Source organism: Gallus gallus, chromosome 9 (genome assembly GCF_016699485.2).
Source record: "Gallus gallus isolate bGalGal1 chromosome 9, bGalGal1.mat.broiler.GRCg7b, whole genome shotgun sequence".
Classification (NCBI taxonomy): Eukaryota; Metazoa; Chordata; class Aves; order Galliformes; family Phasianidae; genus Gallus; species Gallus gallus.
The window spans coordinates 5,419,739-5,443,844 of NC_052540.1; the positions used below are offsets into that span (position 1 = coordinate 5,419,739).

A 24,106-nucleotide genomic window follows, 5' to 3' on the forward strand; every position below is an offset into this window, starting at 1 on the left:
TAGAAAGTGAAACAATACATATCTTCCTTTTTAGCCAACAGCTCAAGCTAAAGGGAAGTGAAACCTTGTTCACTCAATGTGGAGCTTACAGTGCAATTTCTGTTACTGCTCACCTATAAAACAAACTCATTTAAGATACTTAAAAAAAAAGCTAGGCAGCCAAATCCATCATCACCTCTTCCACAGGGATGTGACTGATCTGATGAGATCCTCACAGGAGTTACTCCAAATACGTGCATTGGAAACACCTACGCTTTTCCAGAGAGTAATCAGAAGTTTCTTCAGTTGATTGCTCATTCTTCAGTTGATTGCTCACCTGTTGCTTTCTAATTGCTCTTTGGTAAACTGTACAGATTTACATCAATTAAAATAAATGAGAGGGGTCACTAGCAAACAATCTATGTTCAGGAAAAAAAAAATGCATGGAGAGAGAGAAGGGAGCATCTGTATATATGGCATAACATGAAAATCAGCTAGTAGGAAAAAAGCTTTTTCCCCTTTACTATCATTCCCTTTTGTCTTAACATGGAACAATGCACATGTGAAATATCTGCCAAGTATTTATACATTTTATTTATATATTTACTAACACTGGCTCACTGAAGCAGCTCCCTGAGTTTCACAGTGGTAGGTACAACCTGTACATTAAATATGCTCTAAATATTAAATAATAATAATTATTAATAATAATAATTTATTATTAATAATAAATTAAATATGCTATGCACAGCATGGCACAGTGAGGTCTGTTTTCCTGCCATTACAGAAAGGCACAAGTACATTAGTCCAAAAGCAGCATCTGCACTCAGAAAACGTCTCTCTACTGCATGGAGTAAAAGAAAGGTCTTCAGGAACCACAGAAATGGCTACAGATTACAAGACAGGGACTCCTTTATTTCCTGCTATACACTTCCTAAAGGCATTTGCTGACAAGGAATTTGCAAATCTCGTCTTGTTAACAACTTCAATGCTCCTTGGTATTACTCAGATATAATCATCTGTGTACCTGTCCAAATACAGCCTGGGAACTGACGGCCTGCAGAGCTTCCTCCCTGTCCTTTCAGCAGTGCTGTGGCCCCAGGCTGACGGACAGCCCTAACCTTCTCCCCAGTTTCCCTGCAGATGCTGCCCACCCCCTCCTTCCTAAGGTTAGTGTGGAAGGAACATGTAGTCCTGGGGTGACTCATACCACACGCTGTCCCTTGCTCATTCAGTTAGTTTCATTAAGGTGCTAGACCATAGCGGATCATTGCTCGTTTCAGTGTGAGCCTGCTGCTGTCTGAACACTCCAGAGAAAAGAATAATGATGGAGATAAAGGGCCTGAGGTTATCTCCACGGATAAAGGCAGCACTCAGCTGGGACCCCTCTGAGGATGGGAGAGCATCTATATGATCATGGAAGCCCTAATTTCAAGAACTTCCAAAAGTGCTTGTTAATTTCTGCACTAGTGCAAATAATTAGCTCTTTTCCCAGCAATGTTGACATTTGCTATTTTGCTTTCCTAACATCTCAGTTAAGAAAAAGATGAAACAGAGTATACCTTCCCCAAGCCACTGCCTTCTCCGAGGGAGCAGTACAGGCACGCAATGCCACGAGCTCTCCTGCTGCATGTGACCCTGAAGTCACTACAGCACAAGGATTTATCATGAAAATGATAGCCCAGACTTTAACTCTTGGAATTATTTTAAAATTACGGGCATGCTTCTGTTACCTGAAAAGTGTTACATATTGCTACTTATCAGAAAGTAAGCTGCAAAACCACAGACTTAAAGGCCTCTAAGTGTGTAAAGTAAAACTTCAGAGGAAATGCAACCACTGAGCATCCTGTAGGGCAAAAGCTGGTTAAGAAAAATCATAAAAGAGAGAGAGAGCAAAGCAAGAGGAGGAAGACAGCAAGAAAGCATGATGGCAAAGCTAGTCAGTGCCTGCTCCACGGCTGTGCTGGGCAGAGAATCCCACTGTCACACTGGGAGAATAGGGACAGCATCTGCACTGCAAAGGATCACACCCACAAAACTGATTTTCAGTGCTGGACCTGTGCAACAGTACATTTGAAGCACATCCATGCTTTTGTTGTTGTCAATTCTCTGTCAAAATGAGCTAGAAAACACAAGAGTACATTTAAATCAAATATAAAAATGTACCTGAATTTTTGGTTCATGGAAATCAGAGCTCTTTGCTTTAGGGCTCCTGTGAGAATTGCACCAATGTAGTCTGGAGACGGGCATGCAGGATGCCCAGCCTTGCAAGCAGGCAGCTCTTACAATTACAATTTACAATTACAGTTCCAATTAAGTACAGTTACTAGAACAGTTAATATTTTTGGAAATTATCAGATAAGCCAGAAGCAAAGCAGAAAAGTGCATGGGAAAGGCAATTTTACCAATAATTTTGCTTTTGCCAACATGCAGAGTTCTGCAAGATCCACTGATGCTCCTAACACGACAGACCTAAAATTAAACCTGTTGCACAATGGCTGATGGTGCAGGACTCTATCGCTTCACCTTCGTATTTACAGCCAGAGCTGCAACAGCTTTCTTTTCATTTGGTTGTTTGTATTCAGACTGCCTGGCACAATGTTTGAAGTCACACGAAAAGTAGAGTAGCAGGACAATTGCTTTCTAACCATTAAGTGTTAATTTCTTAATAAGCCTGTTTAACTAACCAAGGAAACCCAGAGGACATACTGACTTTGTCTTGCTTCCCCTCCCCCAAGTGCATTTTACAAAACTCCAGTAGAGCCTTAACCAAAACAATGTGCTGATACGAGAAGCTGTCTGCATTCCTCTTTTGCAATTCACCTTACACTCCACATGTTACTTGAAGATAAGCTCATCTCAATGCCAAAAAACTCCAGCAAGAGGTGAAGGCTTCTTTGCAATGGGTAGAGTGCTGCACAATTTTGTCATGTTATTCAATGCATTCCTGTGAGTGTGTCCCCACCCTTCATGCAGTCCCTGCAGCAGTTCCTCTTCCAAGTGACCCCAGCACAGTAGGGGTGGAAACAACTCATCTCAAGCTCGGCTACTAGATACGAATTTAACTTCTCAGTTTTCACACTCATCCCTCCTCATGTAGAAGAACAGTCCTCTAATGAGGACCTTGTGCCAGGTCTGCTCCTCTTCCCTCTCCAGAGGCAATGTTCAGGGTATTTCTCTCAGTGCAGGAAAGTACCCCGGTGTTCTCCATCTCCTGAGTGGAGAGGGAACAGGGGGAGCTCTTTGCATTTTCTATTTGTATTATATTCTGCTTTACTCTAAACGGAGGTACTTTCCACAAATAGCACATCAAAAACCTTTTAAGAGTAGTAGAAGAAAAAGACTTTCCCCTGAATGCATTTATATGCATACACACACAACAAATGGAACAACTGCAAAAGAAATAGCAAGACACATTGAAACTGCTCTACCACATCAGCATAAGGAGCAGCAAAGACTGTAAAAACCTATGGTATGTGTGCAGGAGCTGACAACGCAGGGAATGGGTCTCTCACACACTTCACTCTTCCCTTCTAACATGCACATATTATGGCCATTCTCACAGAAAGCAGATTCCCATTATCCCAGTAATCTCACAGCTAGTGGGATAGCAAAACCGAATTCATCTTCCAGAAAAGGGGTCAGCTAAACTCCTTAAAACTCAGGATTAGCAAAACTGAAGAAATCCACAAATGCCAGAAGAAAATTTGAGAAAGCATTAGAAGAAGGAGTTACATTTATTCCTGAAGCAACTCTTTGGTATCTGCAATAGAAGGTCCAGCAGAGCCTCTGTGAGGACAGAAAGTACAACCCCAAGGAAAAAACAGTAGAGTTGGACGGTTCTGATGGAACAGTGAGTTATTAACTGAGCTGATACTTGTAAAAAGAGATGTAGAAATGAATTATCAAAGTTGCATGTGCAATTGAGGGGAACAATTCCACGTGCTTTCTCTTGGCACCCTACACCCTTAGGACACCTTGGCACCCCTACACCTCACTTAGCCCCTTCTGAAATTCCCAGCTCAGATGCTACTGTCAACTTATCAGGGGAAACAACTTTAAGAGAGAATGTAAAAGTGGGCTGAAAACATTGATAGATGAACATATAGAAATCAAGTGACATAAATAACGGCAAGTGCTTCAAATGCTAAAATAAAATGCAATAGAATTCCACGGTTTCTACCTTCTTTCCAATGAATGCACGTAACTGATGTGTCATACGGGCAACACTTCCAAAGGAGCCCTTTGACTGTGAATTACACAACCTGGTGCAGTTACTAATGTTATCTGACAAAGATCAGAGCCATTAACTAATATGTTATGCACATTTTCAAACATACAGAAATGAAAGAGATGTTCTAAAACTAATCATAGTGAAATGCCTGTGCTCTAAGTCTACAGCAGTATTTCATCTCCAAAGAAACTGATCAATAAAATCTGAGCCAGGGTAAGGCTGCAAGCAGTCCTATCACCTGAACACATCCAGTTCTGCAGTGGAATCCAGAAACTGCTAAGAAAACAAAGGAACACTGAAAACTTTTCATTTAAAATAAAAACCAAAACACCAATTAATTCATTTTTTAATACTTCCATTTTTTTTTATCAGATACTTCTGATCTAGTTACTTAAGTTGTGGGCTGGTTTTTTTTTTTTTTCTTTTTTTTTTCCCCCCTAGGAAAATATCAGAATTTCTCCAGACCACATGGGGAAACAACTGTATGTCAAATAATTTCTTCTGGGTCGGTTCAAGGGCTGCATCGGGAGACCTGGGTGGCAGAATCTGAAACTGAATTTGCTCATTTCCTCCTTTATTAACTCATGAAGTCAGTCTAGAAATATTAATAGTTCTGGGTTTGCATAGTTTAAACTCCCCCTCCCTTTAAAGTGTGCATGTTCTGTATGTGTACAGAGCTTCTCCTTAATATTTTAAAACATACACTAAAGAAGATAAATCTGTATGTTGTAAAGTGCTGGACAAGCTAATATTTTCCCCTCTATTACTTGAGAAAGTAGAGCTGTTGAAAGCAGTATAATGAAAGTCACAAGGCTAAAAAAGAGCAAATATTTACCAGATAAAGAGCCTGAATGTCACACTTCTTAGTGCAAGAAGCATTAATGACATTGCTCATTTAATCTGGGCTCTGCTAATCGGTCTATTGCACAAGGAAAAATCTTCAGGAGTCCTTCTGGGAATGTCTCACATCATCCCCTATCAGCTGTTGACATACAAATACTCTGGTAATGAAAATATTTTCATTCCTTCATAACAGCATTCCCTGTCTTGTTTAATCTTATTTTCTCTCTTTCTAAAAACAAGCTTCTGTGTGGGGTTTCTGAACTAACGGACCTGATGCCATATATCAAAAATGCCCTGTGCTCCTGTCACACTTGCCAGGAGTCCACCCAAAAGAGACTGAATGGGGAAAAAGCCCAAGGATTTATAGCAACAACATGAGATTTAGAGCAACGTTTGAATTTCATTTCTGATCTGAGCCAATTTGAAGGACTGTAAGTGCAGCTAGACTAGAGCTCAGCAGTGCCTTCAGCCTCCACTGGTAGTAATAAAGAAGGTGACTCAGGATCCAGCTACATCCTGCAAAGGGGCAGGTTTGCAAGCTCCCAGAAACATTGCAAAGTAGAGTATTTTAGCCAACTCTATCACCTTACCAAAAAGTAACGTTAGGGAATAAACAGCTGGAAATCCTGGGTGTCCTTCTGGACTCCTATCAGACTTTCTGAAGTATGGGCTCAGGCCCGCTCACTGTGTGGACATCAGTGATGTGCTGCTGCATGTGAAGAAAATGAGGTTGCAAAGACTTCCAGCAATTCCTTCCTTGCACGCTGCTCTGCCTCTGAGGGGCGTTGGCTGTTCACACAGACTCTGCAGAGGCTGTGCTGTCCTCTCTCCTCTTACAGCACATCCTACTCGGAACAATTTTTATTTTCAATGTGCTACACTTTTAGGCATTTACAACTCCCCTTTGTACACAAGCTGTCATCTCTGAAGACAGGATCACATTCTGCTGTGCATAAAGTCCATGCAGCAGTCACTGCTACTGCATCAAAACAATGTCTTTCGGAAATTATTTCAAAAGCTGATACTTCCATATTGTGCTAGATCCTGTGCAGGTAAATGGCTCTCTTCCCCTGAGTAAACCACATCTAAATACTGCTTTTAAATTATTTGACTTTTTTTTTTTTTAATCCCTTCAATACCTCAGCTCTTCCAAATTCAAGGTCTGCAATACAACACAGCCTCCTCCAGCCCACTCTCCCCTGGGGACCTCTGCCTCCATCCACATCCTGCTGCCCAGGTTGTAACATTCCTTTCTGCACCCTATCACTGTCACACTCCCCTCCTGGAAACAGGTGCAAGAAGATTAAAAACCCACTCATTCAGCTGGGATTTTCATCTGTTTGCACCTTCCTCTTTGCCACTCCTATGTGTCAACATCTCTTAAGCACAAGGTGGTGGGAAGGCGCACTCATGTTCACGTTGCTTGCTGTTTATAGCGTGAAACAGGAGTTATATTCTGAGGGACAGCAGAAGGCAGGAGAATGTTTAAAACACAAGTTTTGCTTACATTTTGTTGGACTTCTTTTTTTGAAACAAAAATTTCATTTGAAGTGTCAGCATTAACAGATTCTTAAATTAAGGTTTATTTTAATTACTCTTTGATAAATACTTTGGAGTTATGCTTTTTGATTTCTACAGTTCATTTCTGGAAACATCAGTATTGCCATCCACCCAACATGATAAGAGACTGAAATGTGTTACCATTTTCACTGTTAGCCCTTAAGATGCTTTATGTCAAACGGTCCTTGCAAAACAAACACGTGTATTACTTTCCTCATTCAATCTTATACGCCTGGAAAAAGAGAAGTTTAAAATTCTATTCAAAGGAGATGATTTCAACATTTAGGCTTTCAGAAGTAATTCAAGAAATTTGGAGAGGGTAAAATATTGTTCTTAACAGGTATCTATTTATAAGTAGTTTTGGTTTTGATAGGTAGGAGAGAATGAGAAAGCATAACAAATGGTTTTCCAATTATATATTCATGTAATCAAAACACCACTACTTTCATGAACAACCCTGTGGTGTTTTCCAGCGAGTGCAAGAATGTCTCCAAAGCCCCTCAAAGTTTCTTAGAAGTAGCTGAAGAAACATCAGGTTGAGGACAATCTGCTGTACTGCAGCATTTGCAGTTCTTGGTATGCACCACAGCAGGACAATACAAGCATTTGCAAATATTTGCTGTCACTCCTGCCTCAGGTACTGCTGAACATCATGACCAGCCACAAAATGCTGAGCATGTACTCTCTGCCCACGCTCTTCTCTAGTCCTCTGCAAAATTTCTGCTTTGAAGTTTCAGAGGCTACGAAATCAAAGCCTAAGGAAATATTCCGCTTTGCCATTTGCCCTCTTTTTGTCCCTGTGCTTCAGATGTTTGCCCCAAATCCCTTCTGCAATAGTGAGAGCTGTGCAAGGTGACTGAGTAGGCCACCCAGCTTCCTGCTGTCTGCTTGCTGGGAGGCAGTAATGCCACAGCATGCTGTTGCTTCTGGAAAGGGAGCAAGTCACAGAGCTACCACTTAGCTCCCTCTCAGTTTTGGCTAATTCCTGCCTTAATCTTCTCTCTTCTTCACTTGTTGTCTTCTATCTCCTAACCTGGCCCCTGCTTTAAGCTTCTCCACACTGAGAAGTTATATGGTAGCCACAGCCAGTTGCTGGGTTTTTCCCAGAGGCACATACAGCCAGCTCTAAAGAAATTTTCCATCTGCAGCCTCATGTTGCTTCTCTTCACCTCCCCCAGCTTTAACGTGATCTAGTGAGCAAATGACATCCCTCATCCGACTCCCGAGAGCCGGCACGGATACACACATCTCGCTCAGACAAAGTCAGAAAGAAGTTAGGGAAGATTTCTCTCCTTAGCTCCACTCATATGCAGGGCCCTTTAATATTTCATCTATAATTTAACTTGGTATTACAGAAGAGCTATGTGTATATTTAGAGGCAAATCTTTTGAGAAATTGGGTAGTTCTGTAGGATATGTAATTGTACCAATTTTAATAAGGGGTGTGAGTCACCCAAGCTTCCACAGTCTGAAAGCCTGCTGCATTAAAACTCACATTTTCCCTTTAAAGGGAAGAGGAAAAAAAAAATCTTTGTCCTTCAGAATCCTTAGATGTTTTTACTGATCTTTTGTTGACCATCTTGTGAACTCAGAAGTCTGATGTCAGCTACTGTATAGAAAGGATACAGGCTGTTCTACCATAGCTGGAATTATTTTTAAACACTTCCCCCTCACAGGCGAAATCCTTGGAGGCTAAGGGGGAAGACAGACCAAGTGGGTTTATATCAAGAACAGAACAGCCTGCAAGAATACAGTTCAGGAAAAAATAAGGAAAGTATGGAGAAAAAACACACGCTATACAAATTCATAGTGAAGGTATCTTGACAGGAGAGACAACTGACAACTTATTTATGGATATAAAAATTCAGGTCAGATATATCAGTTAATGTGCTTGAACGCATACTTTCACCCCAGTCCAATTATTTTCAGATTGATACATCTAATGATTATTATTAGTATAGTTATGTATTTGCTAAAATAGTCACAGCTATTTGAAAGAGCCTATTAGACCTTTGCTACCTGAAACTGAAACTTCTCTCCTTTACACTTATACGTAAGTTTTCCTTTAATTTGAAATTCCAGGCAGAGCTTCAAAGGAACAAAATAAAATAAAACCAAATGAACGATCTTTCCATGGTTAAGTAGCTCAGCCATGACAAAGAATGGGAAGAAAATTTACCAGGATGAATTCAGACAAATCACAAAGGACTTCTAAAAAGAATATTCACGGCAGGATGTAACAGTAAGCTAACAGAAACAAGCTCAGTAAGATTTCACTTGAATGGATATACGTTAATCAGTGAGCTTCTTTCCCCTTCAATTTGCAGATTTTAGTTTCAAATTGATTTCAGCCTCTCAGGTTGAGATGAGAGGTGACCATAAGCCTACAAGGGGTTACGCAAAGAAGATGAAACGATGCAGAAATTATGATCAGTGATAAAAATATCAGAAACAAAAGAACAGTGCTCTCCTTTAACTCACTTTCAAAACTGTTATAAACAAAACAGAATAACAAACAATACTGTCCAGCATTTGTAGCCAGCTGTATTCTCAATGTCAGGTTGCTGATATTTGCTTTTAAAAAGCTACTCTCTCACTTGTTTCTCCTGCAGGTCTCATGAGGACAGTCAGAACACTGAAACTGGAAGTGGCTTTTAGTGTAATGACCAGTTAGAATTCCTGCTCTGTCACACACATCTGTACCCTATACCCTCTTTCAATACTGAATTCTCCCACAGCCAGCTTAACAACACTGCAAGGACTGCCCAATAGTTCCAAGCCTTACTAAAGAATGCCAGTCTGATCTTTACTAAACTCAATTTTTCTTTGTTTTAGCAACTTCTAGTAGTTTGGAGGAAGTCAGCTCCTACAAACACAGAAGACCACGTTGCAAACCCTCATCTATTTCACTTAAAAGGTGAGGGTTTTTGTTCTTGGGGCTGCAGATAAAAATTAAAAGTAAAAATTAACTACAGTAGAATACATTGCACTGAAATAAACTTCAGGTGAATACAATGATTCTGGGGACTTCTTTAACTTGTGGCTAATTCTGAAGGATACGTAGATGTGTAAAACCATGACAACGAATTTACAGCTGATTTACAGCTAAACAACTGAGAGCAGAGAGAGAACATAGTGCAAATATATAAACTACATCCCTGGTATAATAAACTTCTCCTTCAGGTTTTGAGCAAAAATTTGCAATCCTTCAACACTGTCAAGTGACAATTACAAAATGAAGCCAAACCTAAAGTTTTCTGGGCTGTCCACTACAACACAGAAGAGGTAACTCCCAGAAGGGACAAAGCTACCGATCCAATATTTTAATCTCTTCATCTGAAATTTGCTGAAGATCTTGATAAAACTGAACTCATCACTGTACCTGAGAGGGTCCCTGAGTCACTGGAAGCAGGCAGTCTACCAGATTTCATATCTTGCAGAACGTTGTCATAGCCTTTCTCAGGGTCCTTCCAAAATGCTGTGTTTTCTGAGATGTTTCTCAGCGGGACTGAGGATGTCTGTTCAAGAAATAAACACACACTCCTTTCAGAAAACAAATGCCATATTTTCAGTAAATAATTCGTCTTCAGATGTTGAATAATACCTACTTATACACTTGGAAGCACAGCAAAGCTTAGATTTTCTACATTAATAGCACAGATTTAGTCGATGCTGCTTTTAATATAGAAGCTAGCTAGAAAGCATTCTTTACTGAATCTGACACATTACACAATAGTTATAGTTTTCAACTTCTGTTGTTGTTGTTGTTGTTCAATATGGAACTCTTTAAGTGCATCTCTTCAGTAGGATTGTTGAAGTATGAAATATCCAAACTTGCTTTGGGCTTTCTTACAGAACTTCTAAGCCTATCATTCATACACTCAAAGGATTACAATCATATTTTTAGAGAACTTTAAACAAGTACATACATTCTTTAGCAAATGCATAAGTGTATTTCGAATTTACTGGGATGAAGAATAAAACAAGAAAACACATCAGAAACGTAGGGTTTAGGTAACTGCCTTGTGTGTTTCAGCCATCTGACAGTGGCAGACATTTAGAGCAGAATCTTGGCTGTCTGCATTTGCTGGCCACAACTCCAGCAACTGGATGCACAAACTTCACTGCAAGCTTCCAGTGCAGAAATGAAGTACAGGGCTGGCAAGAGAAGATTGCCATGGGCAAGAAGAGGTGATGGAGATTTTCACTGCCTTTCGCTCGGCTCACTCCTGCAATGTTCAGTCACTGGTACTCATACAAACTGATCTTTGCTTTTGTCTTCATGTCTTTCGGATTAAAAGTAATAAAACTCTTTAGTTGTGGATCGTGGTAGTGAAGTGTGGAGTAAGACAAGACAAATACGTAGTCAATCCTGGTTATGTGTTTTACATGTGCTGCAAAATTAGGCTTCACTTAGATTCATCACTAAACATCTGTAAGCTTCCAGCAAGGGACACAAGGCTGCAGTCCATCCCGCCTGCACAGACCTAATCGCACAGTTGAGGCCTTGAAAGCATGTCCTTTTTATTAACAGCTACTTAAACCTCAACTTATTTTTTTAAAGCACATTTAAAGTGTTTGGGGGTCCCTACTGGGGCAAAGGCCAAATCCATGGGGATATGATCAGCTTGGGTAGGCCTCAGTTGTTGAGGACCACAGATAAGGATACTCAGGGTGGCAGTCTGGTCTGCTCAGCTGAACTGTCTTCTCTCTTAGCTTAGCAATTATTTAGCGAGTAACTAGGACAGGAAACTTCTCCCTACCCCGTTTATAAATGATTTCCTGTCAATCCTTAGAAAAAGCAACTCAAAGCCTAAAGAAAAAGCTGTGAGTGGCTCACATCTGAGCAGGGAACTACAGGAAGGAAGGACAAGCAGAGCGCTAATTGGCCTTTTTACACTTTGCCAGGGCAGCTAGAATGTTGTAGAAAAGTTTTCCTCACTGGTGATACCCTGTCAGTCCCTTCCTCTGCTATAGACCTGCCTGGTCTATAAGCACAGCTATGTCAGATTTGACTCCTGCCTGACACCAATGGGTGGCAGAATGATGTTCTTCATGTACCAGCTCTGGGAAGCTGCATTATATCTGGTTGCTCCACCATTTCATAAGCATGACAGAAATAAGCAATTTTTGTAGTGGCCTTACTTACATAATTAAAACTGTCTCACAATCAGTACTACTAAGATCACCTTATAAGTCAATTTTATTTATTCAATTTCACAGTCAATAAATTGTCAGTTTCACTGACAATTACAAGCCATAATTCATCAAACAACACTTCTCAATGGTCTTCCTAAAGCTTTATCAAAACTTATTGCCTTTATTTTTCTCTGAAAAAAGCAGATTTCAGACAACAGCTGGTGAGACAGTCACAAACAGTTTGGCATCTAGATAACCAAACTGTTGGAAAATATTACATTTTAGTAGTCTTAGTCCCAGTACATCATCATGCTACGTCCATACAGACTTAATACATAGGTACTTTTTCCACAAACAGATCTGATGTGGTCCAGTACTTCAGATACTGAGTGTAGAATGTGTTTCTCTTATATTTGCTCTTGGACAATTTGGCTAGAGGAGTAGCTTTCACACATTTGTAATTACCCATCAAAACAGAACATCACATTGATTTTTACCTTTAACGCATCACTCTTCAAGTTATTTTAAAAATGCATATTTTCCTAGCTATCACAAAGTTTAGCCATTCTGAATAAACCAGTTTTGTAATGTGTACAAACTGCAAGAAGGATGAGAAGGAAAAAAGCACACTACAGAAAATTCAAATTTCTCTATTGATCATCAGAAATTTCAAGTAAATTGTTACGATGGCTCTACTTCATCCAGCAGTTAAAGATGTGTCATTCTGCACAGAAGACAGACTTTTTGTCTCCTAAAATATGTTTCTAGTTTAAGTTTGAAAAAATATTTCCATTGTGCCATATATGTGGTAACTTAAAACCAAAATGAAAGGATTAAAATCAGGGCTGCATAGAATGGTTTAAATTAAATTCAGGTAGTGGGGAAGACTGTCGTATCTGGCAAGCTCCCACTTACTGAGCTTTCTGGCCAAGAGGCAAGATGAAGCATAACAATCCTTACCTGCCAAGTCTAAAGCAATTTTGAGGCTTTTATTCATCTCTTAAAATAAAATGTTAATGCTCTTGGAAGCTTGCCTACCAACACAGTAGATCTCACCTGTCTTTTCTTTATCCTCACACAAACATACTATCGCATGCTTCAGAGTAATGACTGAAAATATTTTAATATCTTTTTTTTCAAAATACATACTGTTTAAACTTATTATCCATTACATTTCAATGGAAGACGTGACTAAACCACAGTGGTATTTTGAAAATCTCAGTTAATAGGTTACAAATTATTGCTAGCAACATGCTGTATAAAGAGCTGAAATTCGGACTGTGGAATGCCCTTTTTCTGTCACCCTTCCCACACCTATAAACACTCTGTTGCCTCCGCAAAGTTTTCCTAATTAAATCTACATCCCTCTTGAGTGGTTCTGTTTAAGATACTGCAAACAGACTTATGATCCATATTAATGCTACGGCCAACATGAAATCAGCTTCCCTAAACACACAGTTTTGTCCCTGAATGGATTCCTATTGGCTAAGGAGGGAAAGGATGACCAGAGTTCTGATTGATGCACACCAAACTCAGTCTTTCAGAAAATGCAGTAGTGTTGAGGAATTAAAGATTTAATGAGCTTATGAAATCCCTCAAAACAGTAATATTAAATTACTTTTTAACAACCATTTGAGAAGAAATAAAATATTTAAATAATACAGAGATTTGTTCCAGTCTTTTAAGAAGTTGAAAGATTTTCAGTTGGTACCAGTAAAAAAACAGTGCAGTAGCAGCTTGGCCTAATAAGGTCACAGTTAATCTGTACAGACCATCTACCTTTAGGGAGGCATTTATTCCAAGCCAAGGAGTTCCCAAACTTTTTCTGTCCCATGTACAACCATCAGTAACAGCAAATATATTTACTGACAGCAACAGTTCCCATTTTGAAGGGGTTTGCACTCCTCCTAGTAGTACACTCATCACGTTATCTAAGCTGTTGCATTCTGCAGCAATCTAGAAATCATTATTTTTTGTGGAACCTGAACCAATTGCAGCAACAAAACACCAAGTCACAAGCATAGCTGCTGTGAGAAATTGCTGCCATTTCTTGTCTTTTAACACTATTTTCCATCTCCCTTGAAGACAGGTTTTTTTTAGGATACGTTGACTAAGAAATTTTGACAGCTTTGTTAAAAAGAAAAGTTTCAGATCATTCTGGTTGGGTCTAGGAACATTTTAATAGGTCAAGGAAGATTTAGTTTTGCTTTCATTGTTATAGATCAAGATCATGGCTGAAGAAATCCTGTGAGTTCTAAGCACTTTGGGGTGAACTGGCAGTAAGTCTTGGGGCTATTAGTACTATGTATTCTGCAAGACAGTAGTTTAGGAAAAGAACGGTTAGCTTTGTTCATAGTTTGTCAGGAAAAAATGGAAGGAGTGACTAAGCAAGTCTGTGATAAAAGCTGCTTTGGTTAAGAATGTTTTCTTTCTTGGACCACATTTCATGAAATGGGATAATTCTTGGAGACTAACTCTCAGCACTTGGCCATGGGAGGGAAAGTAAGTAAGGATGCCTGATGGCAGCGGGGTGATGCAGACTTGCCATTCTTCAGACTGCTCTCAGATGGACACAGACTCCAAAATATTCAATGTTCCACGCTGACAGCTCTGCCAGGAGAAATCTGCCTGACATACAGACTGCAGAACTGAGGACTGGGTATGGATCATGGCAACTCTAAGCAGAGCTAACAGACTAGGGAAAGAAAACTTCACTGTCAAACAGAGAGTAAGCTTTCTTTTTTATTATTATTATTTCATAAACCTTATATCCCAAGTGACTTATTTCATGATGATTTCAACTGCCACACCAGTGACCTTTGTGTTCAGAGTGTGTTTCCAGTACTGGCGCATGCAGAAAGCTTTCTTCTTAAATTACAGAGAGTTCAAATAAGTATAATCCTAAATGGGATCTCAGCTTCAGAACAGAATCAGAGTCACTTGTGCCATTATCAGATCATCTTCTCAGACAACCCGAGGTCAAGCCAACCTAGGCAATTATTTATAGTCATTTGTGTGGAACTCACGGCATTTGAAAGCCTCGTGAAAGCTCATCAGGCTGCACAGAACTCCAGAGGTCATTTCTGTTCCCTGTCACTATACCAGCTCCTCACAGTGGGGAGATTAGAAACACTCCTTTTAGATGGCGATATTTGGCTTATTAAGGAAAACGGATGTACCTCAGCCCACACTGAAGAAGAGATTCAGACTAATGCATGCTGCAAGGTTGCTCTGTAACATTAGACATTACAGTGAGAACAACCTTTCTATACGACCACAAGAAAATCCGTGAAATTACTCTGCATAAACACAGGTTATGACTGAAAACATGGTGACCTAGGTGGGAAACGTGCAGAAAAAATGAGCATTATTGACTTTGCACCCAGTTGTTCTTTTGAAGGTCTTAAAAATGTTGGACTTTTAAATATCATGAGCAGCACAGGCAGGGTGCTGTTTGGACACCACCATGCAGCACCGGGTTCCTGCACGCACTGCCTTCTAATGGCTGAAGGTGGAAAGATCTGACTGGATATGGCATTGTGAGGTCTGCTGAAGAGCTCAGTCTCTTCCCCATCTCCAAGCAATTGCCTTGGCTTATTTGCCCAGACTTTGCTTTGGTTTGTAAGTAAACTCACAGAAATCTTAAAGAATCACAGTACATTTGGAAAGTATATATCCCACCTCCCAGTTACCAAAACACTACTAACTATTCTGGTGCAAAGATACTAAAGGGCAGCTATGGAAGCAGAAAAGATTAAATAGTGTTAAGTGCTTTCTAAAGTGAAGGTAAAAGTATTAGGTACTATACTAGGCAAAAGTACTGTTCTCCTATGATTACAAAATCAAAATTTATGAAATTTAAGCAATCTCCTCTTTAAGTAGGTACCATGAAGTGGATTCTGTGGTCTTTCTCTGCTGACAAAGGGAGGAAAACAATCAGCTGCGTTACCACTGGTCTTCCCTACAGCAGGCACTTCAGTATGTAAACACAACATCTTACCTGAAAGCATTTTCTGAACATTGTTGGTACAGTACCAGAACTGAATGGAGCCACATGCTAGGCAGCACACATCAACGGGTTAAAGCACAATTCAGAAGGAAAGAGGCCTTGGCAGTACACAATTAGTGAAAATCCTGCATGAGCTCCAGGACCAGATCCCTCCATGTCTAATTTCCACATTTGTCCTGAGCTGTCACAGGAAACGTAAGTTTCATTCATACATCTACTTCTGACATCCCCTTGCTTTTACATCTATCTACATATATATGAGTTTAATTCTATTAAGTAGCTAGCTTTCTAGACCCCATATTCACTTGTTGGCAGCCAAGTTCTACTGCTTCACTGACTTCATTCTTCATTTCTGTTCTGTCTTTTATCACTTCCCTGAATATCAGCCCCTTTATTCATATGCATGTGTTCATTCTTTCAGGCTACTGCTTTTAATTATTACATTGGTCCTGTGTTAAAAAAAAGAAAAATCATTATGGTCACTCCATTCTCTTTCCCCACAGAATTTTAGTAGTGGATCTAATATTGACTTCTGCTTAAACACACTGATAAAGCCTGTGGCAATGGAGTGTCTATTATAATCTTTTTGGGACAAAGATTGCAGTACACTCACCTACTTTATTAGAAATTTGAAAGAAGATCCTCAGTTATTCCCAAACATACATCTCTCTCTCTTCAAATATTTTGATGGAGCTAGAGAAATCTCTTTATTCCCTGGGAGCCTCTTCTACCCGATATCACCCATGGCCTGATTTCAACAGTATATTCCCTCCTTATGACAAAGCACATTATCTGCAACCCTCACTCGAATCTTACCATCATACTTACAAGTTCCCTTTGTATCCTTTATTTGCAAGTGGATAGACAGGAGACTCATTTAGCCTACAATAACAAACTTTTTTCTTCAAGGGCTTTGTTCTGTTTCTGGAGAAGCATCTAGTTGGGTTTTCCCTTGCTCAGAAATGAGGTCTGTATTCACTACCTTCTCCAGACTCTCCAGAACATACCCACTTCTATGTCCTGGTTTCCTTAAAACTACACCAGGGCACAGGGCACTTTTGATTAATTTTTTAAATAAGATATAGCATTTCAGTTCCACTATCTGTATGAGCTGGTGGCTTTCTCATTCCAGAAAATCTCAGCGTTCCAGAAACCAGAAAGTCTAAGTGGAGTCCCAGGAACTCCAGGCTTCCTCTCGCTGGAATGTCCACAACCTACCTTCCCTTCTGTTTGTTCAGGATGATCAGATGTGAAGCCAAACAAACTGACTAACAGGATGCTGCACTCACGGATTTCAAGAAGATCCACAAGTCTTTTTTTTTTCCTTTCTTTTACAAAAAAGACTCTTGCTGGACTGGAGTGTTTTCTTAAAGTTCCCCAGTCTAAGAAACAGGAATCCATATGCCTGCAATGAGGTAGAAAATGGACTCCTCCATATACAACATGGGTTTGAAGTCAACTGAAGAGGTCAAAGCCACATGGAAATGACCCAATTATAAATAAATAAATAAACATGCATCAGAGAATGGTGTTCCCAGGGCTGGAGCCTGGGAAAATAGAAGATCTGTGAGGGCGCTGAAGGTAAGGGATAATTAGAAATCCATGACGCACTTCAGCAGAGGCAGACATTTGGCTCTGGCTCAGCTGAGCAGTTGAGAGAAACCAAGAGAGAGTTGTGTACGCTATTCTTCTTCTGACACATGCAGAACATGCAGAGCCTACATGGCTGCCAGGGCACCCCTTCTCTTCTGGTGTTTGCATGGGTCAGGCACGAGCCCAGAGAGCTAGCCCTTCTATGAGAAGAGTTTCCTCTCTGCAAAAATTTTAGAGCCACTGAGTATATGCCTTTAAAGCCAGCTGTCTGCTATTAGAATTTCATTACTGCACACTGCTCATGATTTTGGCAAGACTGTGTGACAATTAACATGAATTCTTCTGGGAGGGATGCAGCACATGACATCATGTAGTAAATCTTCTGATATTAGAACCTTTCATTCATGCCCTACTGTACTTGTTAGGGTAGCAAAATCAAAATGAAAAATGTAATTACACAACAGAGCTTTCAATTGTATCATATATTAACTTCTAATACTCTATGTATTCATTCTCAAATCCTGATCTGGCACAAAACACTCTGGAAGATAAAACTTGACACATCTAATCAGGTATGAACCTGATTCTTTGACAGACACTAAACTAAAAGCATATTATAACTGGAAAGATAATAGCAACAGTTAAGGAACAATTACCTTTGTCTGCCTTGGTGCTGCACTCTGAAAACTCACACGCTAACAAAGAGTAAGCGAAGTGTTGGACCAACTAAACTCTCAGAACAAGCAGCATTTTGCAGCCAAACCTTCCTGAGAACAGCCTTCTAAAAATATTGGTAATATAACAAACCAATGGTTTACAAACCTTAATTTATCCTCAGAACCCCCACCCCCATTAGAAAGACTAATAACATATTTTTCAAGAGTATTCATCGAACAGATGAAGAAAAAAAAAAGTACCAGATTTGATGTAGGCTGTAAGGTAAGCAATGAAACTCAAGTTAATACCTTCTACGATTCTTTTAGAGCATCAGAACCACTCCACCTTACTCCTGACTCCCTCCTCGCTATTGGTATTGTGAGTTACTTGACTGGAAAAGGAAACTGTGTAGTAAATTTACCAACAGAAGACCTTCAAAAGCAGACTTATATAAATAACTGCAGGCCAGACCTCCCCCCCACTGCTTTTAATCACCTTGGCATTTACCCCTTTTTGCGTGATCTTAAGCTTTTAGTTAATTGAATAAACAAGACTGCTCACATCCCTTCTTTATTTCTTACTTAGTCTTTATACTAATTACTGTAACTAGAAAAGGTCAAGTAGTGGATTTCTGCATTACAGTTCACTAACACAAGCAAGATACAGCATTCATTTTGAAAGCACTGACACTATCCCATTACACTTTACCTTGTTGCTTTCTTTCAGGATGCACTTCCCAAAGTTATTATGTAATAACAACTTCAGCAGCATTCCAATGCTTTATATTTTCCTGCTAATTACAGGAGAATACCTAAAACTCCAAAAGAAAATCTGAGGCTCTGCTACTACAAAACTGTCCTGGCTTCACTGATTTCAATAGCATGAAGATAGCATATGTTCACAGGGAACCTGGCACAGATCTCTTAGAGTTCTGATGTTACACTGGTTTTCTTTCTTAATGATATAAACTTTCAAAGCAAATTTGAGTTATCATCTTTTAATGTTTTAGACTATTTCCTTTATGTTCTTTCTCTGAAAATATATTCCACTTAATTTATATGCAATATAATGTTGTCCTAGAATTAACAGCAAGAAGAAAAACTGAAAGAACACTTACATTTTTGTTTATTCATTCAACAGAAGGTGAAGATATTTTAAAGACATTCAGTGCTGTGTGATGGCTTTGGAGAGATTCCACTTCTAGTTTTCAGCAAAAGCAGAAAATAATTGGAATTTCCATAGTGACTGAGAGCACACCCTGTACAACTTACATGTATTCTGCCAATGTTACCTTTACCATCACAAGAGGATAAAAGCAGAGATCCAAAAAACAATACAATATATTGGTATCATGACTCCAAAGTCTCTCAACCACAGAAACGAATATTCAGCATATGGTGCATAATTACAATGAAGGAGCCTTCCAAATGCTCAGAGCTTTGTCTTTGCAGTATTATACCAGAACCACAAGTTTTGGCTAGGTGATTTCCTATAACTACTTAATTTTCCTTAACAATCTCTTATTTTTCCTTCTACTCTTTTCTTCTACTTTCGTTTGTTTGCTATCCCCAGGGCACTTGCATCTTACAGCTCCAAGGCAAGTATAAATGAGCTTCTACATCAGTGTTTGTCTTCAGTTATCTTCTGATCCTTGCCTCGAAACACTCATCTTAAAGCTAAGAAGATGGCTCATTACTTGTGATAACTTCTCATGAAATAAAACAGTAAGCAGCAATCCTGGTCTATGGCTTGGTTCACCTCTGCTGCATATCTTTTGATGGAACTTTTTATTTCATAAATAGCAGACTCCATCTTTGAAAAAACCCTTTATTTACATCTGCTCCAGGTTGCTGATCTGCCTATAAACACCTAATATTTAAAACACTGAGTTCCAACTATAAAGTTTTGAGAAAAATCTCATTCTTAGCATTTTACCTTATCATCACAATGAATTCTACCTAGAGACCTTCACTCAGAAAAATTCAAATGCTCTTCAATTATTTTCATTAACTTAGCCTGAACTACACCATAAACCCAATATTCCTTAGATGAGGATAAAATACTAAATTCCTCTTTTATTGTACAAAGCTGAAATCAACACAAGGAGTGCAAGAATCAGTGTGGTTTGATGAACAGAGAGAGGACCAGGACTGTGTTCCCAGCTCTATCCTCCATCTATTATGGGATTCTACTACCTCTTCATACCCCATACTTCTCTTCTAGCATTGTCTGTAACATTAATCAGATGGCACACATCTTTCTTCCCAGGTGACAGACTACAAAGGTAGATGTAGACATAGATAGTACTAATGCTACTACAATTTTTTGAAGAAATGGAGAATTTTAAAATACATAGATATAGTAACAATTAGGTCCCAACTATTCTGCTCCTGAAATTAGGATAAGCTCGTGCAACATCGTGCACAAATTCGCAGACACTGAGCACTTCTGCACGGATGGCCTGCCTCCTTCAAGTAGCTCCTTCACTAAAGAGTTGTGTGGGATAGATCATGCATGAGGCAAAAGACTGAGCCAGGGCTAGCAACAATATCCCTAAGACACTGTAGTGAGAATAATATCTTGTGTTGCAACAAGACACTCATGAAATGACATACAAGCATATTTGGTAGTTCTGCTTATAACACTCAACATGTAGATTTCCAGAACTGGATTTTTTTTTCCCTCCCTCCAGGTAGAAGCTGATGTCAGATCTCTGAAATTAGCTCCCTGTTCATGCTTCCTTAATGACCCAGATATTAACCACAAGCAGAAGGCCAATTATGTTGAGTTTAAATAAAAAGTTTCCATTATAACATGTAGGAATTAGCAGCAGCATCTACTCATTTCCTCCCTCTAGCTAAGGAAAGGTTGCAGAGAATCTCCAGAACAGGCTACTGCAAGCTTATGCTTTTCACATGCCAGTAGAGCTGTTTCTATAGAAAAACAGTAGATTAAACTTCATTAATTTAAATTTCTGAGACGGTTATTGACAAAGATGTCAGGAATGAAATACAACATTTTGCGGGGTAACCCAAACAACTCTCAGCCTAAGAAAATCAACCATCATGCTGCTGCTATATCCTGTGACCTGAACTCACACTAGTGTCTTGGAAAATAATTACCTACCTACCAACTCCCTCAGTCTTTCCAACTTCATTCAAGAATCCTATCTTCCCTGTCCAGTACTATCTGCCATATATATGCAACAAGTAATTATCTTCTGGGCACTTCTAGCTTATACTTTACACCAGAAAAGTTCAACTATCTGTTAACAGATTCAACCTCTGGAGTTTCAAGTGAACATGTGAGTAATTAAACACGCTCACTATACCCAACTTCACTCAGAACTTCTGGCCACGCAAGCCTGCTTTCAATGTAGTCTTTTACTTGCAGGGCTACAGGTGCACGGTAGGTATCAAAAGAAGGAGCGTGAAATCAGATTGAACATAGCACCACGCAGAGCCACCATGGCTTAGGAGGGAGCTGGAAGCTCAGCCATAGTCTCCACTTGGCCAAAAGTCATCGCCAAAAAGAACATGGTGACCCAGACCGAGTGCCCATAAAAACATGCAGCTGTCCAGGCTGAGCCTCTCACTGCTACCAGAAGGTAGCATAGATATCACCTCCGTGTAGTGTGAATAGGTGGATGATCTGCTCAGCCTGGTGGCACAGCTAAAGCAGGATGTAGAAAGATTAAGGACTGTCAGTGAGTGTGAAAAGGAGACAGACTGGTGAATCCACACCCTACTATCTCTGCTATAAAAGTACTGGGTGGCAGGGGGTGTGGGGAAACGGATGGGACACACTGCAAGTAGCGGTAGATCCCCTACCCTCTTGCCATCACGCAGAAGGAATGGACATTGACAGAAACAGGGAGAGATGGAAACAGGTCCCTGTGTAGGGTGGCAGGTTCCTTTCAGTAGCAGAGGAAAATTCTGAGAGCAACAGGAAAACCCACCAGATCTACATGTGGTTAAGATGCTGGTGCCACTGAAGGCTTCATTTATCTTTTGTTATCATGGAGTAGTTTATTTAGCACCAGGCCTGCTGGTACGGGATGGGGTCCACCTGTGTCAAAGAGGGAAGTTTATAGCCTGGGAGTTGGCAGGACTCAATGAGAGAGCTTTAAAACAGGTTTAAAGGGAGAAAGGGATAAAACTAGAGATAAAGCTTGCTAGAGAATATTCTAGGGGCAGCATACCAGGGTTGGCAGTGAGACCAATTGAAATGCATCTACACCAATGCACACAGCATGGGCAACAAACAGGAGGAACTAGAAGCCATTGCACAAGGAAGGAAAGGCAGTGGGGTGGCTCTCTATGTTAGAGAGTGTTTTGATGTTGTACAATGCAACGTTGGGGATTATAATGTTGAGTCCTTATGGCTAAGGATCAAAGGGAAGGCCAAAAAGGTTGACATCCTGGCGGGAACCTGTTACAGAATGCCCAACCAGAATGAGAGACAGATGAAGCATTCTATGAGCAGCTGACAGAAGTCACACAATTGCTCCTCTGAAACAGGTAATGAAATAATGAACTACTGTCTCCTACACCACGAAAAAAGTCAGCTCAATGCATGAGGCAAGGAATCATGCAGACCAACTCAACATGCAAGTAGGATGTTGAAGACTAACATGCTAAGTAAACACAGGGGCTAGAGTTAAAACTACACATACAATTTTGAATATAAACACCTCACGATAATGGCTTGGTGTCTCCTGTCACCCTTAAATTATGGCCACGTTTGCAAGTAGTGCTGTACAACAGTGCAGAGTGGAGAAGCTGATGCAGATGAACTAGTGTCAGCGCTATACTCAACCTGAGAGTGCTACTTTAGACTAGCCCTAATCTGGTTCCCACACTAGTCTGTGAACTACAAAACTGGTGACTTGAATTAACACTGCAGACTTATCTGCAAGGACATCCTCTAGGCACGTGCAGAACACATCTTGGGGAAGGTGCTACTCAGAGCTTGCAAAGATGCCAGAATATGGCTTATCATTAGGACTACTTCCTGAAAATACACTCTCAGGGTAGAAACTGAACAGCAACACTCAAGTTGGTCAATGGCATGGCTATAGGAGGAGTTTTATGACATGGAAGTAGAACATATCTATGCCTTACAGATGACTCTTTATGTTCATGCATGCTTTATTTCGCTTTTTTTTCTTTTCCTTTTGTATATTTTAAGAGAAGTCTTAATTTCAAATTAAATACATGTAGGCCCATGGCTTCTGAAATTTTTATTTTAAATGTAATCCACCTAAGATAAGGTTCTCACAGCGGTTGCTCTCTGGGATTATTTGACTACGAACCAATTGTTATTTATGTTACCAGTGGATACAAGGATTTTGTTAGTGGAATTCAGCTTCCTGATTCATTTCATAATCCCTATGCCTATTACTTAGAGAAGAAAAAAAGCACAAATCAAGATGACATTTAAAAAAAGGAGCCTAGACTGGAGTTGTAGGAACATCTAAATCCTTTTCCTTATTAAATACCTTATCTCAACAGCACTGCACCAGCCATTTAGGAAAATTAAAGAGGGAGATAGCAAAAAGAGACAGCAGATGATAAAGTACAGCAGTTTCTAGGCACGTAGATAATGAAGGGACTCTGCACATGGCCTTTTCAGTTTATCCCTGCTTCAGCTTATCCTTCATCTGCTTAAATTCAAATGGATCAGTCATTAAAATGATTTTGAAATGAGCTACTCCAGTTTCATGTGACTTTATTTCTTACTTATATCCTATAAAACTTGGTAAGTCTTTGGGAAGACAGGTGCTGCACATTTTTTCCATTTTAATTCAATTTAAGATTATATTTCTAAGCAGCAACTGATAGTTAACAATTACGATTGATTTTTACTCATTAATACACATACCAATTTGTGGGCCTTTTATCCCAGTGATTTGTCACCTGTAAAAACATGGGCTCTCTTGCTGAAAAATGTTGAACATTTTGTGCAAGATGCTGAAAGCTTACAGTTCTGAAAGATACTTGATACTGAATACCTATTTTAGAGAAGATGTTTATTTTTTAGTATCAGATAAATATTCTTCTTCCATACATTTAATTTGATAATTCTCAGAAA

At 39.7% G+C, this 24,106-nt stretch overlaps 1 long non-coding RNA gene across 1 annotated transcript in view; it reads right to left on the bottom strand.

Annotated features, from left to right (window-relative positions):
* Positions 1-9,997: 9,997 nt before the first annotated feature.
* Positions 9,998-24,106, bottom strand: part of LOC121113443 — a 110,064-nt gene continuing 95,955 nt past the window's right edge. The window contains exon 4 of the long non-coding RNA XR_005862260.2: positions 9,998-10,133. This is a non-coding gene — a long non-coding RNA (uncharacterized LOC121113443). The remainder of the gene's footprint in view (positions 10,134-24,106) is intronic.